At 43.7% G+C, this 21,354-nt stretch overlaps 1 pseudogene; it reads left to right on the top strand.

The window, feature by feature from the left end:
• The first annotated feature begins 19,543 nt into the window (after positions 1 to 19,543).
• Positions 19,544 to 20,289, top strand: LOC107179848 (annotated as a pseudogene).
• The last annotated feature ends 1,065 nt before the right edge of the window (positions 20,290 to 21,354 follow it).

Below are 21,354 nucleotides of genomic sequence, written 5' to 3'. Positions count from 1 at the left end.
CGATCCCACGACGCTGGGATCATGACCTGACCTGAGCTGAAATCAAGAGTGGGACACCCAACCTACTGAGCCACCCAGGCGCCCCCTACGGAGAGATTTATTCTAATCACGTGCTTGCATGCATAAACGTACCGTTTCAGGAAAGGGGACGGACAAAGTGTTTTATTTCAGATTACTGGCCACCTTTAGAGAAAGGCTTTGGGAATTTTGATAGATCCAAGCTTGGTCTCAAGTTCCAAAAAAGGCTTTTACGTGGAGATGCGAACTAAAAAAAAAAATCCGCTAGTTGTAACAGTCCTCTGATGGATTAAAATCTCAGGCACATGGGCTGAATCCATTCTGCATGTCTCAGTATGGATGGTGGATGATGCCTGTGCTATTCCAGGGGCTGTTCAATGAGTGCCTCTTCTTGTTCATCTGGTTACCACTCCGGTCTGTTTTCTCGTGCTAAAGACTTCGTGTGCCAGTCATGAGATATCAGATTCCATCCTTTAGAAAGCTAATGGAGATATTTTTAAACTTTGCAAACTAGCAATTCTGTCTCATAGATAACATAAGGCCTATACGCCAATGCACTGCCATGTTCTTTGGATTTAAACAGAGTTTCTTATGTCATGTCGGAAAACACATGCCATGCCAGAAAATGATTTCATTCACTGCGGTAAAGAAATTTGAAAACATCCATTCAATGCTGTGGAAACTGGGTAAGATGTACTCAAAAGAATGAATGCGTGTGATAACAATAACCACATGGGGATTGATAACAGATAATAATGTCATAGTTTGATTCATAAATTCCTTGGGTACTGGGGCCATGTCTGATTTATCTTTGGATTTAGTATCTTTGGATACTAAACGGTTGTTTGTGGAGCTAATGTGGTCGCCCCTAGGAAGTTTTCTATATCCCTCAAGTGGGCCTATGACTTGTAGTCAGGCAAGAGGCATGTCTCAGGTGAATGTGGACAGTACAACATTTTTACCTCATAGAACCGTTTCCTCCACTCTCTCTTTTCCCCCTCTTTACCAGCATTCATTTTTAAAACATTCTTCCTGGTACTGGAATAAATTCTGGGTTCCTCAAGGCTCTACTTATAAAATAAAATTCAAAAGATAATGAAATTACTGTCACCCGTAATGTTCCCTGTGTTTCACGGCTGGATCTGCTCCTGCATCTTGGGGGTCCTACGTATCCTCTTGCTATACAGAATTTGCTTTCGTGGAGCCCCTTCCTTGTTGACGCAATGCATGGGATTGTGCTCCTCCCTCAGCGTCCCCACCTAGCACCTCATTTCCCTACTAAAGCCAAGGCCTGTGGTAAAATTCATCCCATCCTTTTAGACCCAAACACTCTAAATATTTTTTGACGACTTTCAGGTATCGGGTTCCATATCTTACAAAGATACCTCAAGAAACCTCTTAAAAACCATTCTTCCTGGATAGCTTATCCTCAGTTCACCATTGTTTTCCCCTACAATGTCAATCTGCCTTTATTTCCACCTGGTGTATTTTTCATCTCTGACATTATCATTTTTCTTTGTTTCTCACGTATTTACTTAACTTCTAGCACATAGAGGATGCAGTTAAAACTTTTTAAAAAGTGAGGTACCATTGGTGTAACATTAGCTTCAGGTGTACAATGTAATGATCCAGTATTTGTATATACTGTGAAATGATCACCACAATGTGCCCAGTAAACATCCATCGCCATACATGCTTACAATTTTTTTCTCACGATGAGAAGTTTCAAGCTCCACTCTCCTAGCTGTTTTCAAATATGCAAGACAATATTGGTAACTATAGCCACCGTGCTGTACATTACATCCCCGTGGCTTCCTCATCTTATAAACGGAGATGTATTTGTTTGTTTGAACTAGGCTCCGTGCCAATGTGGGGCTTGAACTCATGACCCGGCGATAACAGTCGGATGCTCTACTGACTGAGCCAGCCAGGTGCCCCTTTATAACTGGATATTTGACCTGTTCGCTCTATTCATTTCTTTTTTTTTTTTTAATTAATGTTTATTTATTTTGAGAGAGACAGAGCATGAGCAGGGGAGGGGCAGAGAGAGAGGGAGACACGGAATCCGAAGCAGGCTCCAGGATCCCAGCCGTTGGCACGGTGCCCGACGCGGGGCTCGAACTCACAAACGGTTAGATCGTGACCTGAGCTGAACTTGAACACTTAACCGACTGAGCCACCCAGGCGCCCCTCACTCTATTCATTTCTATCTTTCATCTCTGCCGTTTTAGTGTTTCTTTATATTCGCTGTGTCTACTTAACTTGGAGAACATATAGAATATAGTTATGACTGTTTTAGTGTCCTTGTCTGCTGTTTCTTACATCAGGGTCAGTTATGCGTTGGCTTTGAATGACCGATTATTCTCGCTATTCTGAGTCACGTTTTCCTGCCTCTTTTCATGTCTGGTCATCTGTAACTGGATGCTAGACATTGGGAACCTTACCTTCTCGCAAGGTGAACACCCCTGAAATAGTTGTTTTTCGGGGCTAGTTCGATCCATCTTCCTTTTTCTATTTTGTAAGCAGGACCTGAGCAGCGCTTTTTCCTCGCTACGGAGCCAAGTCCTTTCTGAGCTCTTACCAAATGCCCCGCGGATCAAGACTCTGCCAGACTGGCTGGCGGGAACTGAGCTCTTCTGGTCCTGAGCAGTGAGCACTAGCACCGTTAAGCCTTGCGAGATGCCCTTGGGCAGTTCTTCACGTGCGCTTGCTGCGCAGTGCTTTGCTGAATGCCGTGCAGCTGCCCAGCTTTCCCCTTCTGTGGCGCCCTGTCCTCTCCAGGACTCTGTCCTCTGGACCGTAGGTATCTTGCGCCTCAACTCGGACGTTCCTCCACGTCGTGCCTGTGTATCTCCCCCCTGCACCGTGGCCTGGAAATTTTCTCAAGGCGGGAAGCGGGGGCAATCCTACGACTCTCTCCATTTGTTTCCTGTGTCTCAGAGATCACGGTCTGCCATTGATTATCATCTTGAAAACCATTGTCTCATATATTTTTTGGCTTTCGTTTGTTGCCTGAAATGGCCAGGTAAACCCAGTCTCTGTTATTTCATCTTTTTTAAAAAAAATTTAGTGTTTTATTCATTTTCTGAGAGAGAGAGAGAGAGAGAGAGAGAGAGAACAGGGGAGGGGCAGAGAGAGAGAGAGGGAGACACAGAATCCGAAGCAGGCTCCACGGCCCGGAGCCTGATGTGGGACTTGAACTCACGAACCATGTGATCGTGACCTGAGCTGCAGTCAGACGTTTAACCGAGTGAGCCACCCAGGCGCCCCAATCTGTTATTCCATCTTGGCCGGAAGTACCATCGTATATTTTTTTAAACAGGTATAGTGTTATGTATATTTTTATGTCTTCTGTATCAGACTTTGGTAAGTTGTATTCCCAAAGGAATGCTGTCCATTTAAGTTATTTAATTTAGTGGCATGAAATTGTTTATAATATTTCCTTATTTTCATTTTAACATCAGTGTGGTCTGTAATAATTTCCCTCTTTCATCCCTATTATTGGTTTCCCTTTTCCCTCTTTAATTCTGGATCAATCTTGCTAGATGTTTATCAATTTTTAATCAGTCTTTTTACAATTTTTTAATCAGCCTCTCCAAAGATCAATTTTTTTACTTTTTTGACTTCCTCTATGTTTTGTCTATTTTCTATTTTATTGATTTTTCTTTCTTTTCTTTTTCAAAAAAAATTTAATGCTTATTTATTTTTGAGAGAGAGAGAGAGAGACAGAGCACAAGCGGGGAGGGGCAGAGAGAGAAACACACACACAGAATCCGAAGCAGGCTCCAGGCTCTGAGCCATCAGCACAGAGCCCGATGCAGGGCTCGAACTCATGAACTTTGAGATCATGACCCGAGCCGAAGTCGGAGGTTTAACTGACTGAGCCACCCAGGCACCCCTATTTTATTGATTTTTCACTCTTCGTAATTTCCTTCCTTCCACTTACTTTAGGATCAATTTTTTCTTCTTTTTGTAGCTCTTCATGGTGGAAACTTAGATCACTAAAACTGAAACTTTTCTTCGTCTTTAATATATGCATTTATAGCTATATTTTTCCTTTAATCATTGCTTTAGCTCATTCTTAAAGTCTCGTATGTTATCATTTTATTATTGTTTGAGTCCAAGTAGCTTATAATTTTCCTTGTGATTTCTTCTTTGATCTATGTGTTACTCAGAACTATGTTGTTGAATCGCCAAATGTTCAGGCGTTAAAAAATGTTTAATTCCAGTGTAATTAACATACACTGTTATATTCGTTTTAGGTGTACAATATAGAGATTCAACCCTTCCATATATCACCCTGTGCTCATTGCCACAAGAGCACCCCTTAGTCCCCATCACCCATTTCACCCATCCCCTCACCCACCTCCCCACTCATAACCATCGGTTTGTCTCTTTTTTTGTTTTGTTTCTTAAACTCCACATATGAGTGAAATCATATAGCATTTGTCTCTTTCTGACTTATTTCACTTAGCATTATATGCTCTAGATCTATTCATGTTGTTGCAAATGGTAAGATTTCATCCTTTTTATGGCTAAGTAATATTCTGGTGTGTGTGTGTGTGTGTGTGTGTGTGTGTGTGTGTGTACACATACCTTATCTTCTTTATTCACTCAAAATCAATGGACATTTGGGCCCTTTCCATAATTTGGCTATTGTTGATAATGCTGCTGTGAACGTTGGGGTGCATGCATCCCTTTGAATTGGTGTTTTTGTATTTTTGGGGTAGATATTCAGGAGTGTGATTCCTGGATCGTAAGGTAGTTCTGTTTTTAATTTTTTAGGAAACTGCATACCGTTTTCCACAGCGACTGCCCCAGTTTGCGTTCCCACCAACGGTGCAAGAGGTTTCCTTTTTCTTCACAGCCTCAGCAACGCTTGTTGTTTCTTGAGTTTTGATTTTAGCTGTTCTGATAGGGTGTCAGGTGATACCTCATTGTACTTTTGATTGGCATTTCCCTGATGATGCGTGATGGTGAGCATCTTTTCATGTGTCTGTTGGCCATCTGGGTGTCTTCTTTGGACAAAGGTCTGTTCATGTCTTCTGCCCATTCTTAAATTGGATTATTTGGCTTTTTGGTGTTGAGTTGTATCTGTTCCTTATGTATTTTGGGTACTAAGCCTTTATCAGATGTGTCATTTGCAAATATCTTCTCCCTTTCCGCAGCTTACCTTTTAGTTTTGTCGGTCGTTTCCTTCACTGTGCAGAAGTGTTTATTTTGATGAAGTCTCAATAGTTTATTTTTGCTTTTGTTTCCCTCACCTCAGGAGACGTATCTAGAAAGATGTTGTTACGGCCAATGTCAGAGAAATTACTGCCTGTGCTCTCTTCTAGGATTTTTATGGTTTCAGGTCTCACACTGAGGTCCTTAATCCATTTTGAGTTTACTTTTGTGTATGGTGTAAGAAAGCGGTCCAGTTTCCCCAACACCCTTTGTTGAAGAGACGTCTTTTTCCCATTGCCTATTCCTGCCTCTTTTGTCAAAGATGAATGGGGCGTATCATTGTGCATTTATTTCTGGGCTTTCTATTCTGTTCCATTGATCTATATGTCTATTTTTGTGTTAGGCATTTCTTAAATTTCTTATTATTGATGGTTTCTAATTCAATTTCATTTTGGTCAGAGAATATATTTGGGGTGATATAAAACCTTCTAAATATATTGCAATTTATTTTATGGCCTAGAATGTATATTGCAGTTTGGGGACACACTGCTATTCAGTAAATATCAATTATGTCATATTGGCTGTTCAGATCTTCTCTGTACTAATTTCTTTTTTTCTATGTGTTTGAACAGTGGCTAACAAAGGAGTTTGTAAATATCTGTGTTTATTAATTCATTTATTTCTCCCTTCATCATCTCTTTTTTACCAACTGTGTATTAGACTCCCAGCTATGCTAATCCTCAACTCACTGCCTCTGGGTCTGGCCCCACAGCAGTGTGTTTCTTCCAAGAGTAGGCATTAATGAGTCTAAGATTCCTTTTTCCCCTCACTGACGTAGCACGCTTCACACTGTCTCCTACTCGAGACACAACCTAAGGAGTTCAATGGACCCCCCCCCAAATTATAATTTTTCTCCCTTTGGTCCAAATAGTTTCATGTTACTTTAAAAATATCAGGACCGACAGCCTCTTATTAGGGTGTTTGCAGTAGGCGAGGATGTGTTAAATCCACTTAGTTGTAGTTCTGACCAACGTGATAACATGTGAGTTGAGGGGTATGAGCATAATGGTTTCAGGTTGTGGGTAAAGAGCCGGCGGAACTAAATGGCCCCATTCGCATTATGCTCATGCCCCTCCACTCACAGGCCCAGAATGTGTTAGTCTTCCGGTTTTAATTCGATGTAAATCTTCTTTTGGGGTAACAGATAATCCTAGGCACCTCTGCTCTTAGAAGATGACTTTGTACGTGGAGGTAAAGGGCTAGCACTGTGACCACAAAGAGATAAAAAAACAAAGCACCGCCTCCACTTGGCATGTCCAAGCTTCCATAGTGTGAGTCCAAGCGATCACATCGCCCGAAAGAGGTAACTTTTCTCTAGATAGAGAGGAGGGAGAGGCCTCAGCAAATGTCCGTGTATATCGGAGAGCACTTACAGATCCTATCAGAAGGCTCATCTTAATAGTTGGCTTTTTCATTTCCTTCCGTAAAATTGAATACTTTTTTTTTGTCACGTGGAAGAATGATGGCTCGCAACAATGCCTCTTTGATCTGTGCGAAGCCCGGTCTTTTCCTGAGGAGTGCAGTTGTCAAGGACATTGTCACTGCCGCATCGTCCTTGAGTACTGAGTGGTGAACCTGAAGACCCTAGGAAGCTTTCTTTGCATGCGATCAAGTCTCTCGAAAAGATAACGGGCAACTGGTGGGGAAACGGAGCCTGAGGTCTTGGGCAAATGTTATATTCTGCCTTCGTTGCCGCTTTATAATGGAATGCAAGAACGCTGCTGTAGAGTCTGGGCTTCAGTCTAGCGTTCTCAGTTTACTGTTGAGATATAGTGGAGCTATTGACAAGCAGAAGGAACTGCCAAAGACGGAGCATATATTATTAAAGCAGTTCATTTTCTCATCAGCAGTTTATGTCTTGCTCTGGATAATTAGTGAGGTCTTGGAAGGAATTAGTCTGGTGCTTGGGAATGTGTGCGCCAAGAGAATACACATACATTGAGTTAGAAAAGAAATGTCCTCATTTATGAGGGGACTGAGCAATGTGAGCGGCATGCACGTAGAAATTGAACTCTGAGATCATTCACATGAGTTTCCCATTAGACCCATACAATTGTCCCATTTATTGCTTTTTTGTCTCGAAGACTGACCGGGGGTCATCATGTTTCTAATGTTATACCACCGCATATATCCAAAGCTACTTTTTCATTAACCCACCGTCACCCTGCATAAACTGAAGAAAAAGACTCATTCCCACTCAGCAGCCTGGGGATATGTCAACCAGAGGCTATGATGGATCAAATGAACCCGTTCCGTTTATACGGCTAAAGTGTGTGCAGGAGCAGGTAGAGCTCCAGGGACTAACCCACACACACACTCTCTCGATGATCCCAGGCATCCGGAGAGTCGTACGAAAGCTAGGCGGCCCAGTATTCTGTCTCTGGGATGCGTCGTACAGGGCTATGTTTCGACCTAATCCCATCTTAGTACAGTTACTTCTCTGTCTTTCTAAAATGATTATTTCCATTGCATTTTGTAGAATCATGGTTCCAGCGGGGAATAACCTTCCCCTAAGGTGGTGCAAGGGAAACCACTTTCATGAGGAGACTTTCTAGAGATGTGAGGCAGGATTAAGGGGACTGACAGTGGATGTGGAGGTCCCGGAGACTAACCGACAGCCGGAAACTGTTACCATCGCTAGGGCTAGAAAAGCGAAGGGAGGTAAGGGTGCTTCTAGACAGAGTAACTTGCACAACGGCACACAGCTAAGAAACGGCTAAGCCAGGGGTACCTGGGTGGCTCAGTCAATCAAGCGTCTGACTTCAGCTCATGTCATGATCTCATGGTTTGTGAGCTCGAGCCCCACGTTGGGCTCTCTGCTGTCAGCACAGACCCTGCTTCAGATCCTCTGTCCCCGTCTCTCTGCCCCTCCCGCATTCACACACACTCTCTCTCTCTCTCTCAAAAATAAGTAAACATTAAAAAAAATTTTTTTTAAATGAGTAAACTGGGATTTGAATGGAGGTAGACTGGCACCCGGGTTTACATGATTTACTAACCCGAACGAATTCTTCTTTTGCTACTTTCTTGCTTTATATTAATAGCACGACTCACTTAATAATCTAAGTTGAGATTTATTTTGATCATATACTTGCGTACATAATCATATTGCTTCCGGAAAGCAAGGATGAAGTGTTTTATTTCACATTACTGGCACCTCTAAAGGTTTGGGGAGCTGGGAATGCCATATGGAGAGGCTGGGAAGGAGTTGGGGAGAAATACCACCCTTAGCCTTCTCTCTCCCCATCCTCCAATGTCCAGTGGGCTAAAACCCATCCAGAAGACAGCAAGGGAGCAAGGCTCTGTCTCCAGTATACACAACAGGCAGGAGAAGGTGTAAAGTGGGCCCACATAGGGTGGAGTGGAGGGATGGAGAACAAGTCGACATACATTTAGAGTTTCCTGCTTTTGCACAGAAGGATGAGGTGGCCCGCAAAGCATTTGAACTTGTTCCATGCCTGCCTCAGCTTTCGGCCGGACTAGTGCAAGTTTATCCTAAGCAGCCTCCCCGCATCCACACATGGCTCCATCCAATCAGAATGGATGGATTCTGATGGGAAACCATGGAGGCCAGAGAAATCGGTTCAAAACAAAACAAATGAATAAGCAAACACAAAAAGCAGAAGTAGACCACTAAATTCGGAGAACAAAGGGACCATTGCCAGAAGGAAGGGGGCAGGGAGATGAGCAAACTGGGGGGGGGGGGAAGAGGAGGGCGAGATGCGGGCTTCCAGGTGTGGAATAAGTCACAGGGGGTGGCTACGCATGGGACGAGCACCGCAGAATGTAGACGCTTGTGCAATCACTATGTTGTACGTCTGAAACTTCAATCAGAAAAAGAAGACAATAGCATCAGTAAAGGGAACTACATAGGGAAAAAACCCATCTGCTATACCTTGCCCTCCGCTGCCCCCTCCGCTCAGCACTAAACCTTTCGGTAGATTCCGTCGCTTTTAGGACAGGAGCTGAAATCCCGACCAGAGCCGGTCGTGTCCTACACGGTCCAGTCCCCGCCGAACCCTTCAATCGCGTCTTATCCCCTTCTGTCCTTCGTTCAGCTCCCCGCGGCAGGACTGCCTTTCTTTGCCTCCTGCCTGATTCAGAACCTTTGACACGTTGCTCTTTCCTCCTGGAATATTATTCCCGCTTTTCCCCGTCTCTTGTTGGTGCTTCTCATCCCTCGGATTTCATCTCCAAAGTCACTTCCCCGCGGAAGCCCTGACAGAATTCCTAGGTCCACGTAGCTACCAATTTTTATTTATTTATTTATTTATTTATTTTATTTTTGAGAGAGAGAGAGAGAGAGCGAGCACGAGCCACCCAAGCGCTACCAATTTTTATAGATTTTGCTTATATCACGTATATCTTCTTCATCGAAGCTTCTCGGTGTGAAATTCAACTCGTATCCCTGTGACGATCGGCTTGATTTCCATCTCTTGTACTGGATAGTAAGCACCACGGAGCAAGGAACTTGTCTGGTTTTGCTCTCCGTTGTACTCCGGGCCCTAACTCAGCGCGTGCACATGACAGGCCTTCAGCAAATAGTCGTCAACCATGTTGCAAGATGCATCGTATGCACCTGAAACTAAGATCACACTATGTGTTAACTACACCGGAATTAAAGTTTTCAAAAAAGACACCCTGTGCACGTCAGCTGGAGTGCCGGATGTTCATGCCAGATAAGACACAGGCATTAGCCGGTCTGGGTACGTGCTCAGTTTTGAATTGATTATTCAGCTCTCCACGCAGAAAAACATACCACAACACACCCACAGTTTACATTGGCTCTTCATGTATTTTACAAGTAAGGCAATCTTTTCTTATTTGTATTTTCAGGTTATGTCCTTGAAATGTCTGAGCTAAAATCGTTGGTGGCATTATTATGCATCATAGAAATTGTGTTTCTGAGAAAGAAAAACATAAATTTCTCTGAAAACCGTGTTTAAAAAACACCTTTTTACTGTCTTGCCTTTTTCTTCCTATAACACGCACATTTTCCTGGTCATGAAAAAGAATGCAGTTGCCAGGAAAAAGGCGTGAGCGTGAATGCATAATATTTAAAATTAATTCAAAGTAAACGTTCTTTCAGAGAGGAAAATGGTTACATCAGGAGAAATGCTGTCTGCTTCCTAAGAGACCATTCTAAACAAATAATTATCAACCACATTTTTGACGTGGCCGATGAAGTTCTGGATGACAGGATAGTTTTGTAATTGGTTTAGCTATGTTCGGGGAGACACGACTTCAGCCCCGTTACCACATCCCTTATTAAGGCTGTTTCTACACGGGCCACAGGGAATCTCTATGAGGGAAATACCTTGGAACGCTGTTGAATTAATTTAGTTAGCGGCAGTTACTTTTGACATCCCCAGAAGCAAGGAAGAAGGCACAACTCCTTCAGCACACCTCTTGGAACGGGGAATAAGGTGGTCCATGTGAGTGAGAGGACGCACAGGAAGCGCCTAGCTGGGGGAGAATAAATACTAGCTAATATCACACAGTAGACACTTTGGAAATATTAGTTCCCTCTCTCTCCATTTGTTGAGGCACTCAAGTTGTCAGGGAAACACTGATTGCAAAAGGACAGTCACAGTTGCAAGGGCGTTTCACGGGGAAAGGTGGTGCACTGCCTTTCTTTGTATTCCCTCTCAGCCGGGCCTGAAGGAGACAGGACGCAAGGGTTCAAGGTTCAAGCTGAGAAGGCTCGACGGGGCGGGGCGTAAGAAGCTCCCCGTGAGAAAGAGGAAGGTGTGGCCTGCAAAGATAAACGGTGTCCAGATCATCACTCTGGTGGAAAGGCAGGAGTGAGCGGCTTGTAGCTTTTAAAGCAGGAGTACCCGATTTCCCATTGGATCCTTACCCAGGATTGTAACACATGAAAAAGATAGGGGCGCCTGGGGGGCTCGGTGGAGCGTCCGACTTCGGCTCAGGTCATGATCTCACGGTTCGTGGGTTCGAGCCCCGTGTCAGACTGTGCTGACAGCTCAGAGCCTGGAGGCTGCTTCGGATTCTGTGTCTCCCTCTCTCGCTGCCCCTCCCCCCCTCAAAAATAAATACACATTAAAAAATTTTTTTCTTTAAGGGTAACAAGAAGGGGCGCCTGGGTGGCTCTGTCAGTTAAGTGTCAGACTTCAGCTCAGCTCGTGATCTCATGGCTCGTGAGTTCGAGCCCCACATCAGGCTCTGTGCTGACAATGCAGAGCCTGCTTGGGATTCTCTCTCCCTCTGTCTCTGCTCCTTCCTCCCTTGTGCTCTATCGCAAAAAAAAAAAAAAAAAAAAAAAAAAAAAAAAGATAAAAAGAAGAACTCATGTGGTTGTTGGCCCAAAGGGGATTGGGATTACATGCCCACCCTCTCGTTCTTTCCACCCAATGCCACCCCACCCTGAAACTTTTGTAGTTCTACAAATAACACTGTAGCAGTATAGCCCAGCACACCGGCCACAGGGGATTTATAGCCAAGTCTCTAAGGAAAACTGAGAGGTTTTCCAACTGAAGTTTAGGTGGAGAGGGTACTTAATTTGTGCCTAGGAATGCCTTGCTTTAATTGTATCTTTCATTCATCGCTAATTCCAAAGATTGAGTTCCTAAATTGGCAGTAATTGCTGCTTTGGGAATGTCAGTGCTTTTTGTTAAATATTTTATTTTACGGGAAAAAGACTAGATCGTTTGTTAAATTATTTATTTTATTGAAAAAAATGGATAGATGCTTAAATTGCTGACTTGAGATAACTATAGAAAGGGATTATATATAAATCGAAACCTGTCTTCGAGATAGATGGGTTTATACTACTTTTGCTAAATAGCGAAGTTGCTTTAAAAACGTGAGAAGAAATTAAGGAAATCATGTGTTGTGCCCACTGTTCATTTTATTTAACTTCTGTTTGGACTGACAACAGTTTTAAACTTCCATTTAACTGTCAGCTGACATCACTGAATGGGACCCCTAAAATGCAGCATTATCAACAAAGCCCATCCTAAAAAACTAAAAACAAAACCAGAAACAAAGCCCCCCCTTTCCAATCCCAAGTGGATGCATGCTATGCTGGTGCAGGCTATAGTTCAAAAGCAAAGGTGGGAATAAAAGCAGAGAGGAAATGCTTTGTTTTCCTGCCACCAAATCTACCACTGTTTTATATGTGTACCTGTGTAGTCTGCCTCCAACTTCCCACTCAAATGGAAGACGTGATTCCAAAATGAGTTAGCGTCATATGTTGAGTTCTGGCCATCAAAATGAAACCAATGGGATATGGACCAAGGCACTTAGGAGTCCGTACATTTGCCATGTGCCTTCTCCCTCCAACCTCTAAGACTGTAAGTGATGGACTTGTATCCAGGTTTATTACCACAGCATAGGCTTTACCATTCTAGCCCGTCCCAATTAACAGAGATGGCAATGGGTTTTGTCAGTTTCTCAATGATTTCATTAAGTTTCAAGAACTACCATATGTTACGTCCTTGGCTCTGCTGTTCTGTATGTTAACTTTTCCTTACTTTTAGCTCTGCATTTATCTCTATATTGATCAATAGATCAGATCCTAAGAAAAAGGTAATGGCATAAAAAATAATTTAATTTGGTTCTGATCCAGCATTTCCTAAGGCGTTTTTCAGGAAGCATTATTACCTCTGGGACATCTGAATATGTATACCTGAGTTTCCAAGCTTATATAATTTTGGAAAATGCTACATTCTATGGATCCCTCTTGGAGACATTTGACATATATTACCATACTAAAGGCTCTGAACAGACCTGTAATAAGGAAGCCAAAGTTACAATGCAAGTGTTACCTGCATTTATTCGACCATGAGTTCTTTTTCCTGCAAACATTTCTTAGAAGTGATTCCATTTGTGCAAAAGTAGTTATGCCGATAGCCTGAGAAAAAAAGTCCTGCAATTTCACTTAGAAAGATGAATTTTCACCAAAAGAACACTAAATTAGTCAGAACTCTACCAAACAAACAGAAAGGCAGTTAAATAGGTGTGCTCGTTTCCTAGGGTTGTTGTAAACATTACCACAAAACAAATGGCTTAAAAGAGCAAAAATGTATTCTTTTCACCCTTCCAGAGGCTAGAAGTTCGAATTCAAGGCGTCCACAGGGCTGTGCTCCCTCTAACAGCTGTAGGGAAGAATCCTTCCTCGGCTCTTCTGGCTTCTGGCGGTTGCTGACAATCCTTGATGTTCCTTGGCTTTCTTCTCTATGTCCCTTCTGTGTCTTCAGCTCTCCCTCTCTTCATAGGGGCGCTGGTCATTGAATTTAAGGCCCGCCGTAATTCAATAGGACGTCATGTTAATTTGATGACGTCAGCAAAGACCCTATTTCTGAATCACTTCACGATCACAGTGTTGGGGATCGGAAATTAGGACTCCAACATATCATTTTGGGGACACAATTCAAATTCCAATAGTGGGAAATACTTTTCATCTAAATATCTATCTAGCAATCAAAAAACTGGCTTATGCAACTGTAGCATCTGGCAAGGCAAGTCAGAAATATATAGGGCAGGAGCTGAAACCGTCATCCACAGGCAGAATTTCTTCTTCATGGGAAGCCCGGTTTTACTCCTAGAGCCTTAACGGATTGCATGAGCCCCTCCCCCCCCCACACACACACACACTATCGAGGGTAATTCACTTGAGTTCAAGTCAATTGATTGGAGATATTAACCACATCTATAAAATGCCTTCACAGCAACATCTAGCTTAGTGTTTGATTGAATAACTAGGTACTATAGCTCGGCCAAGTGGACACAGAAAACTAACCATCAAACATAAAATTAAATTTTCAGGTGAAGAACTTTCTGATGTTCTAACACATGCTAAAGCCATAAGCCTACAAAAGCGCTTTTTTTTTTTTTTTCTTCTCCATTCACAAAATTTTCTTGGGTTACCATTATCAGACATGGGGTGGCCATTACGAGTCCTGACTCTGAATGAAAGGGAGGACTGATGTGATGCGATTTAATTGTTCGGATAGTTCCAGAAATAAAACACAATGTGTATTGGGCTGTTTTGAAATCTTTACTTTGAAATGAGCTGAGATGCTACCTAAGCTCTTATTCTTACTTTATCAGTGGGTGAAGTGGGACCAGAATGGATAAGCACCTTGCTCGTGTTTTGCTGGCAGATTCAGACCCGACCTGAGATAAGAGCACGGTCCGGTTCCACCACGGCTCTCAGACAACTGTCAAAGGGGCACACTAGGCCACACCGAGGAGACAGATAAACTCTCTGGCTTTGTTCGTCCGGTCATTATACTGTGGCAACACACGCGTGCCGAGAAATCTCCCGTGCCCTCCGCGAGGACACAGAGCGCGGCTGCCAGGCACCGTCCATGTTGCTGGAGAGGAAGGGTGCCTGGGCATGAGGGCACCTCTCCCCGCAAAATGCTTTCCTTGCAGCACACGTCTCGGGACCCTCTTTAAGCATGGGTGGCGTCCTCTATCTGCATCACACTTGGAACTCAATTTTTTGTCACTCGGGGTATACCAGGTCGGCTTGCCTCTGCCTTTCGATGCCAGCGCATGGTTTGATCTCCTCGGCGACAAGTCTGCAAAAATACCTGAAGACAGGAACGGCGAAGGTCATAACTTTCCTTGTTACCGAAGATAAAATTTAATGAGCTAGATCACAGGCTGCTTTAAGATCGGCCGCGCCAGGTTAATGGGGCTCTGCCACCGGAGCCAATTACAGCGGGTACAATTACATCCTATTCTAATAGCTGTAAGTCCGGGTTACACAAAGCTCCTGTCTCTGGGTAATCACTGGCTAGGAAGCAGGTGAGGGGAAACTAAGCAAATTGTCACTGATCATACAAGAGACACACAGAAAGCACAGAGCTGGTAGCTATTCCGGGTGCGCGTGTGTCATCTGTTGCTAAGAAGGAGCCGGCGTCGCCGGCAGAAAGCCCTCTTCTTCTAGCGCTGACCAAAAGGATATGTGATCTCAAAGACGCCTTTAGAAAAGTAGCTGAAAAGTGAATAGTAGGAGAGGGGGAGGAAGAACTCAGAAGGCCCTTCTCTGTTCAAACCGTTTCCCTGAGGATTTGGAAAGATTTAGTGGGCCGATATTGTTAATTTTTTTTTCCAACCTACATACGGGGGTGGGTTACCAAAACCCAAAGTGATGTTGTAAAATTTGAACAAACAGACCTTGAAGATCGACTTAATAAAAGGCCTCCTTTACATTCTCTGTTATGGTCACCCTTGCAGCTATTTACAGGTCCTGTACCACACATGGCTAAACGGGGGCCATTGAAGAGTCCCTGACAATTGAAGATCCATCAGAAATATAGATGGAAACACTTTGAAATTTCAAAGTAACGGGATTTTCCTATGATCTCGTGGATCAATCTGCACACTGTTGATTTTTGAAAAGCCTTTGAGGAACCACATCTTCTCCAAGTGAAACACACGTGTTCGTGTTATTGGCGAGTAAATATTTTAACATCCAAGGGAATGGGGGGGGGATGTTTTCTTTATGAAAGCACCAATGACATTTATGGGAACTGTGGGAAAGTCATCGCAGACGAGGGTAGCTGTCTTTCTAAGTGCTGGCTTTGGAGTAGAATGATATTTATAAGGGAATGAGTATTAAATAAATGACACAAGCAATGTCAATTTCCCAAAATGTTCTTTGTTTCCAAGAGGTTAAAGATTAAAAAAAGTAATTCCTAATATTGGTTGTTCAGACCACAATTGGAAAGACTTCCAGAATGACTCAAGGTTTTTCAAAGATCCTTTCAAAGTAATGAAGTAATCGGTGGTAGAGTAGAAACAAAGAAACAAGAAGGTGGTATCGTTGGGATGGTGGGAAGTCAGATCATCCCCTCTTGCTACTGCTTGACCTGAGGTTCAGTTTTGGTGATATTGCTCTTTTTTATCATTAGAAGAGAAGGAGGAGGTTTTCCGTAATTTTATATTCATTCTGTCCCTTTTTCTCTAAACAAAACTCATTTTTCCAAATCTTTCCGGGTTTTGTTTGTTTTTTACGCTCTCCAAAATATCATGTGTTTATACTCCTGATTTAAGCTTGCTATCCTTTTCTTGGTTATCTTCCTCAGAGACTCTCCTTAACTTGTGCAAGGATGTTTAATGATTTGGAAGAGGCTTCAGGCATTCCCATCGAGACTGCCTTGTAGAATTGCACTTTCGTGACAAGTGCAAGAGCCCTAAATAAATCAAAGGACAGAATACTCTTCAAGCGTCGTTCTAGTTCTTTCAGTATTCGGTTGTACACAATGTCATATCAATAAGGGAGAAAACCCCACTGAAAGTATATTATATTTCAGAGTTACCCAAGAAATGATTCGGCCATCCTTTCTACTAAATAGATCGGCCGATGCCGATCTGTCTTGGATAACTGGTGTTCTGAATGTGCGGATTTTCTACAAAGGCAAACAGATATTCTTTTTTTTTTAATTTTTGACTTTATTTTTGAGAGAAAGAGACAGAGAGTGAGTGGGGGAGGGGCAGAGAGAGGGAGACACAGAACTGGAAGCAGGCTCCACGCTCTGAGCCTGAGCACAGAGCGCGACGTGGGGCTCGAACTCATGAGCGGTGAGATCATGACCTGAGGTGAGGTCGGATGCTTAGCCGACTGAGCCACCCAGGCGCCCCAAACAGATATTCTTTAATATTTTTATTGACTGTGGCAATTCAGGGAACATAATGGTCGGCCCTGTCATTCATGCCGGACAGTAGAGGAGAGAAAACAGGAGAAGATACGTTTCCGGGCGAGAAGTGAAAAAGCACATCTGATGAGGAGTAATGCATTTGACACCATATATCGGTACCCCCGCCTACAACTAATACAACCCAAGAATGATAACCCCCCACGTTGCAGGCACATTTAAAAACACAAAAATAAAAATAAAAACTCAGGTACGCTGGTGGTTTGCTTTAATGCCAACGGGTCCCTATTAGAGACAACACAAAACGGAGTCACAAAGGAGTTATCTTGTCCCTGGCAGGATTAAACCTTCTTAAAGTGGAGTTCATGAATGACCCAGATCAAATTCATATCCTGCAGTCTCCTACGCGAGACCGGCCCACAGACCAGAAGCATCGGTATTACTTGGGAGCTTGTTAGAAAGGCAAAATCTCAAGCTTTGCCTCAGGCCTACTGAATCTGAATCTGAATTTTATCAAGTGATTCGTAAGCACATTAGAGCTTGAAAAGCACAACCCAAAACACTGTAGACCATGAGGTTCCAGTGTCTACTTGCGTTATAATTTTTGTAAAAGAACATTTAAAACATTCCAGATCGAGTTGCAGATTCAGTTTCATGAATCTTCCAATATGTTCAGACTCAGGTTTGTCTCAATACTATGAGCGCGGAAAGAAATCAGTGGTAAATGATGATACTAGGGACTGCATGGCCTTAGTGGAATGAACACTAAGCTTGGAGTCCCAGAGAATTACGCTCAATTCCTGACTCACCGCTAGCTGTCACTTAACAAAATTGGGTTAACGCCACCCGTGTCATAGCGCCGTTACGAGAATGGACTGAGGTGGCCTGAGCAGAGTGCTTAAATAAATCTAAGTTTCATCCGTTGCCTGAGGACGATCTCTTCACTCCCCCCCATAAAACCTCAATATTCATTTCCCTTCTCTGGTTCATTCCGTAATCTGGTGCCTCAAAGGTATCAGGCAACTTCGCATCAGTCATACTCTTACTTTGGAGGCTCACGTGTTCTCAAAGCGGCAGCCTCTTAGGCCTCGTCATGAACTCAACACGATAATCCAGGTGAAATGACTTCTTCCCAAGCCTCATTGCAATCAGAGAACCCCAGAGACGTTTCGTGGCCATCTGTCAAACTGTGACTTGGAGAATGCTGAATCCGACATAACAAACTAATTGATCCAGAGGGCTCTTCTCATTTACATCGCTGGACTATTTGTCCTTGTTTTGCCAGCACGATCCTAGTTTACTCTTGTTTTTCAGGTGTGATCATTAATACCCCAATTTCACTTTTTTTTTTTAATTTTTTTTTAACATTTATTTATTTTTGAGACAGAGAGAGAGCATGAACGGGGGAGGGGCAGAGAGAGAGGGAGACACAGAATCGGAAGCAGGCTCCAGGCTCTGAGCCGTCAGCCCAGAGCCCGACGCGGCGCTCGAACTCACGGACCGTGAGATCGTGACCTGAGCCGAAGTCGGACGCTTAACCGACTGAGCCACCCAGGCGCCCCCCCCCCAATTTCGCTTTTTAAAATAGCATCCCAGCTTGTGTGGTGAATTACACAGTCAGCTATGAGCAGCTGACTTTGGCTATCCAAAGTTCAACAGCAGGTGCAGAAGAAATGCTCCACGTGTTCCCTTGCTTTGCCTAAGCAGCTCTTCCAAAGGTTGCTTCTGATCTAGAACCGTGTCAGTTCCATCAGGCCTCCCAATCCTACGCCGGGCCTGCTAACTCTCTTTTGGCATTCAGTACTCTTTCACCTCCCTGCTCTGTATCTTGCCCTCTGTCGCAGAAGATGCAAACTCGGGACTCCCTTGCTGGACTGAGGTCCATAGAGTCTTAGATTCCATGCTAAGACCCACTGGCATGAGGTTTCAGAGGCAAATGAGAATCACAAATACATTTGCTTCTTCTTGCGTAAATGGCAAGCAGATTCTTGGATCCCCAAATGCATGCTTTTTGTTGCACTTCTGCATCCCTCAGCCACTTAATCTGCTTGGAGGCCGAAAAGGATCTGTGAGGTTGGCGGTGAACTTGCTACAGATCCCTGACCCTGGGCGGCAGCGTCTCTGGAAGCTTCTGCCTGACGTGCATCTTCTTTACTCCTTCCAGTGCTTTGTTATTTGCTTGCTTGCTTGCTTGCTGATGCTTTACCACGTCTATTGAGCTATGATGGATATGATTAACCCTCTTCTTTGTCCCTAGCCCCAGGCAGCTAATGATCCGCTTTATGTCATTATAGATTAGTTTACATTTTTAAGTTTTGCATAAATGGAGCCTTTACAGTATGTACTCTTTTTTTTTTTGGTCTGGCTTCTTTCACTCATCATAATGTTTTCTGAGATTCATCAATGTCGCTGCAGGCATCAGGTTTCATTACTTTGTCTTACTGAATAGCATTCCACTATATGGCTGTACCTTGTTCCCCACACACCCATTGATGGACACTTGCACTTGCTCTGTTTCCCATTTGGGTTATTACAAATAACCAAAGCTACTATGAACATTCCTGCAAAGCTTTGTATAGACCTATTTTCGTTGTCCTTGAGTAAAGAATTAAAGAGCGCAATGGCTGGCTCTTTTCTGTGGCACCTCAAAGGCAGTAGGCTGCCTCAGGATGAAGTTGAACATCTCTTTCCCAGCTATCGGCTGCCAGAAACTCATTGAAGTGGACAATGAACACAACTTCATACCGTTTTTGAGAAGCATATGGCCACAGAAGTTGCTGTTGATGTTCTGGGTGAAGAGTGGAAGAGTCATGTGGTCTGAATTCGTGGTGGCAATGACAAACAAGGCTTCCCGTGAAACAGAGTGTCTTGACCCATGGCCGTGTCCACATGCTTCCGAGTAAGGGGCATTCCTGCCCTAGGCCAAGGAGGACTGGAGAAAGAAAGTGCAAATCTGTTTGGGGTTGCACTGTGGATGCCAATCTCAGTGTTGTCAACTTGGTCATTGTGAAAACAATGGGGAGAAGGATATTCCTGGACGCACCAATGCCCCTGTGCCTCATCGCCTGGGGCCCAAAAAGGCTAGCAGAATATGCACACCTTTCAATCTCTGTAAAGAAGATGATGTCCACCAGTATGTTGTGAGAAAGCCCCTAAGCAAAGGGAAGAAACCTAGAACCAAAGTGCCCGAGATTCGGCGTCTTGTTACTCCACGTATCCTCCAACACAAACTTTCACGTGTCACTCTGAAGAAACGGCGTACTGAGAAAAATAGGGAGAGGCTGCAGAATGTGCTAGACTTTTGGCTAAGAGAATGAAGGAGGCCAAAGAAGAATGCCAGGAATAAGTTCCCAAGAGACGGACGCTGTCCTCTCTGAGAACTTCTACCGCTACGTCTGAGTTGAGTCAAAAATGAGATTTTCTAAGAGTAACAAATAAATAAGATCAAACATGTTTTAAAAAGAGTGCAATGGCTAGACCATAAGGACCAAAAGTTGTTCAACCTTGGAAGAAATTTCCAGTTGCTCTGCCTCTTCACCAACCCTTGTAATTGTTGTTTTAATTGTATCCGTTCTAATAGGAGAGGAGTAGGATGATCCACATCTCCGTCAAGACCTAAAACTGGGGCACGTGGGTGACTCAGTAGGTTGAGTGTCCGGCTCTTGATTTTGGCTCAGGTCATGATCTCACAGTCTTGGGATTGAGCCCCATTCAGGTTTGTGCTGGGTATGGAGCCTGCTTAGGACTCTCCCTCTCCCACTGCCCCTCCCCTGCTCATGCCATCTCTCTCTCTCCTCTCTCTCTCTCTCTCTCTCTCTTGACAAAAAAAGACTTAAAAATGGCCACATTCGCCTGGGGAGATTTTAGGTAAGATATACAAAATGGTAGGTAATGGTGAAGGGTGAGAGAGAACAGAATGAATCATGGAATGGGGTGGCCATGGGGAAGGACTTGGAGAAAATACCCTCTCTTTGCCCTGTGAGCCTCCAGAATTGAATGTGGAGTTATGAGGAAAGTTATCAGGTCAGTGTGAGAATGCTCTTTCAAGACTTAAAGCCCCTTTTGTCCAACCAGAGAACCTTAGCTTCCCCAGAATCACCCCCACAGGGGTGTGAAGAGTGGTACTTTGTGATTTCAAAGCCATATCATGGCCTCCCCAGCATCCACCACTCTATGTTGATGTCCAAAGTGGTTCCCTGTGATGCCCGAGGCCCCCAAGCTACCATTGGCTTGGGTAGTGCTTAGCTGATCAATCAAACTGAAGAATGTGGCTCTTCGTTGTCCTGGGGAGGGTAAAAATAGGGAGGTCAGAGGCTCTGAGTTAGGCCAGTTCTTGGTTTCTTCATGGCTAAGGCAACCAGGAAACCTTAGAATTCTAGAATAATTATAGTACAGTAAACTCCAAAGACCAAAGGGAGGAAGACGAGAAAGACCCTCTATCAACCGAGGTCCAGAGATGATATCAAGGTGACATGACTTG

The sequence above is a fragment of the Panthera tigris genome, chromosome X (genome assembly GCF_018350195.1).
Source record: "Panthera tigris isolate Pti1 chromosome X, P.tigris_Pti1_mat1.1, whole genome shotgun sequence".
Taxonomy (NCBI): Eukaryota; Metazoa; Chordata; class Mammalia; order Carnivora; family Felidae; genus Panthera; species Panthera tigris.
This window is presented reverse-complemented; position numbering and strand designations above follow the sequence as displayed.